Source organism: Lathyrus oleraceus, chromosome 2 (genome assembly GCF_024323335.1).
Source record: "Lathyrus oleraceus cultivar Zhongwan6 chromosome 2, CAAS_Psat_ZW6_1.0, whole genome shotgun sequence".
Taxonomy (NCBI): Eukaryota; Viridiplantae; Streptophyta; class Magnoliopsida; order Fabales; family Fabaceae; genus Lathyrus; species Lathyrus oleraceus.
Window position 1 is genome coordinate 314,418,813 of NC_066580.1, and position 3,683 is coordinate 314,422,495.

At 39.3% G+C, this 3,683-nt stretch overlaps 1 non-coding gene across 1 annotated transcript; it reads right to left on the minus strand.

Moving 5' to 3' along the window:
• Positions 1 to 332: 332 nt before the first annotated feature.
• On the minus strand, positions 333 to 439 carry LOC127123974 (small nucleolar RNA R71). Its single transcript, XR_007803626.1, has one exon. It is a non-coding gene; the product is annotated as a small nucleolar RNA R71 (small nucleolar RNA).
• Positions 440 to 3,683: the final 3,244 nt, after the last annotated feature.

Here is a 3,683-nt window from a genome sequence, read left to right on the forward strand (position 1 = left end):
ATGAAGAACCTAGTTCTAGTATAGTAAACCCAACCATCCCAGCTAATAATTTTGAACTTAAACCATCCCTATTGCAACTAGTGCAACCGAGACAATTCGCAAGTCTCGCTTTTGAGAACCCAAACCAACATTTAAAGATATTTCTTCAATTAGCAGACACTTTTAAAACCAATGGAGCTTCTCCTGAGGCAATACGTTTAAGATTATTCCCTTTTTCCCTCAGAGATAAAGCCCTATCATGGTTAGATTCCCTTCCACCCAATTCCATTACGACTTGGAATAACCTTAGAAGAGTTTTTCTTGCTAGATATTTTCCCCCGAGTAAGACCGCCGTTCTTCGAAACCATATAACTAGATTTACCCAAAACCAAGGAGAATCGCTGTTCGAAGCTTGGGAGAGATATAAAGAGTTATTACGAGCATGCCCACATCATGGTTTAGAAAATTGGTTAATCATTCAAACCTTCTATAATGGACTTCATTACAACACAAAAATGACCATCGACGCTGCCGTAGGCGGCGCTCTGATGAACAAACCTTATCCTGAAGCTAGTGCCCTCATCGAAGATATGGCTCAAAACCACCAATCATGGGGAGTCGAACGAGCGACAGTTGAGAAGAAGGAAGCCCAAGGAGGAGTGCATGAACTAAGCTCTATAGACATGATGCAAGCTAAAATGGACGCATTAGCCCTTAAGGTCGAGCATATGTGCATAAACCCGAATACTGTAGCCGCAGTTTCGTCGGATTGTGAGATATGTGGAACCAAAGGACACCAATCTGCATAATGCAGTCTATTAAACGAAACCCACTATGAGCAAGTGAACTACACCCAAGGGAACCCATACTCGAATACCTATAACCCTGGATGGAGGAATCACCCGAACTTCTCCTATAAAAACAATAACCCTATCCAAAATAATGCACCTCAGAGACCTAACTATCAAGCCCCAAGATCAAATCAACCTATACAACCTGTGCCACCAAAGCTGAGCCTTGAGAAAATTATGGAAAATTTTATCACCACTCAAACCCAACAAAACAAGGAGTTCATGAATCAAAACATTCATGTTAACGAATGGATTACTCAGTTAGGAACAAAGGTTCTACCAAATAGTTACTCATACCAAGATGCTTGAAACCCAGATCTCTCAGGTAGCTTTAAACCAAGCCTCTCAGACTACACCTGGAGGACAATTCCCTGGACAACCTCAACAAAATCCGAGAGGACAAGCCAATGCCATTACCCTATAAAGTGGGAACGCTTATGATGAGCCAACAAACCCTAGATTGAGTGAACCCGAAACTTCTAAGGAATGTACCAATCCCCCGGACGAAGTAAAGGAACCAGAGGAATCTGAAAACCAGGAAGGTCGAGAAAAAGGAGAAGAACCTAAATATAAAACTTACATACCACCCCCACCATATAAACCACCTATACCATATCCGCACAGACTCAAACAAACCCAGATCAATAAACAGTATCAAAAATTTATTAAAGTTATAGAAAAACTTCATGTAGAAATCCCTTTCACATAAGCCATCACCCAAATACCTTCTTATGCAAAGTTTCTCAAAGACATCCTTACCAACAAACGTAGACTTGACGATCCGAAGCCTTTGGAATGTAATGCTATTTCTGAGGACAAATTAGCAAACAAAGATAAAGATCCTGGAAATTTCTCCATTCCTTGCCTTTTGGGTAATCATGTCATCGAAAAAGCCTTTCTAGACTTAGGAGCTAGTGTGAGCCTAATGCCTTTAGCAGTTTGTGAGAGGTTAAACTTAGGAGAATTACAGCCCACTAAGATGTCACTTCAGTTAGCAGATAGATCTGTTAAATATCCGATAGGCATTTTAGAAGATGTTCCTGTTAGGATAGGTCAGTTATTTATCCCTACTGATTTTGTTGTCAAGGACATCAAAGAGGACAATGATATACCAATCCTTCTAGGTAGACCATTCTTATCGACTGCAGGAGCCATAATAGATGTCAAGAAAGGAAAGTTGACATTTGAGGTAGGTGACGAGAAAATAGAATTTATACTTTTGAAATTTCTTATGGCACCTATGATGGGAGACTCGTGTTATGCCTTAGATATCATTGATGAATGTGTTAGAGAATTAGAACAAAAAGAAATTATAAAAACAATTAGGTTACCATCAACTCTCATAAGGGAAGATGATGACTTTAAGAAACCCTACATCGATGATAACCTTTACGAATGTTTATCCCTTACTCCAGATCCTATGCCATGCCCTAAGAAACCAACCTTGGAACTTAAGGAACTGCCTAAGAACCTGAGATATGAGTTCCTCGATGAAAAGATGAATCGTCCAGTTATAGTCAGTGCTACCTTGAGCCAAGAGGAAACGAACCAACTTTTAGATGTTTTACGAAGATATCCCTCAGCCTTAGGATATAATATCTCTGACCTGAAAGGTATAAGCCCATTCGTATGCATGCATCGGATTTCGCTCGAAGAAGATTCAGAACCCTCCAGAGAACATCAGAGAAGAATAAACCCTATAATGAGTGATGTTGTTAAGAAGGAAGTTCTTAAGTTACTTGAGGCAGGTATAATCTACCAGATCTCGGATAGTAAGTGGGTGAGCCCTGTGCATGTAGTACCTAAAAAGGGAGGCATCACAGTCGTGTAAAACGATAAAGGCGAACATGTAGCAAAACATTTAGAAGGAGGATGGCGGATGTGTATAGATTATAGAAAATTAAATAAAGCAACTAGGAAGGATCATTTCCCTTTACCATTTATAGACCAAATGTTGGAGCGTCTAGCCAGACACTCTTACTTCTGTTATCTAGATGGATACTCTGGATTCTTCCAAATACCTATCCACCCCGAAGATCAAGAAAAAACTACCTTTACATGCCCTTATGGAACTTTTGCCTACAGACGAATGCCATTCGACCTCTGTAATGCCCCAGCTACTTTCCAACGCTGCATGATGTCAATCTTTGTAGATTACCTAGATGGTATCATGGAAGTGTTTATGGACGATTTCTCGGTTTGCGGATATGATTTCCACAATTGTCTTGCTAACCTTGAGAAAATCCTGGAGAGATGTGTGGAGGTGAACCTCATGCTAAACTGGGAAAATTGTCATTTCATGGTAACCGAAGGAATAATTTTAGGACATATAGTTTCCAAAAAAGGTATAGAGGTAGATAAAGCTAAAATACAAGTTATAGAAAACCTAAAACCACCAAAAACCATCAGAGAAGTCCGAAGCTTTCTTGGACACGCTGGATTCTACCGGCGTTTTATTAAGGATTTCTCCAAAATAACTAAACCTTTAACTGGACTTTTAATGAAAGATGCTGAATTCATTTTCGATGAAAAGTGTAATGACGCATTTAATCTTTTAAAGCAAGCATTAGTATCTACACCCATTATGAAACCACCTGATTGGTCAGAACCTTTTGAGATAATGTGCGATGCTAGTGATTATGCAGTTGGAGCCGTTCTAGGACAAAGGAAAGATAAAAAAATTACATGCCATTTATTATGCCAGTAGAACCCTAGATGCTGCCCAACTTAACTACGCAATAACTGAAAAAGAATTACTCGCTGTAGTTTTCGTTATAGACAAATTTAGATCTTATCTAGTAGGAGCAAAAATTATAGTTTACACCGATCATGCTGCCATTCGTTACCTATTAA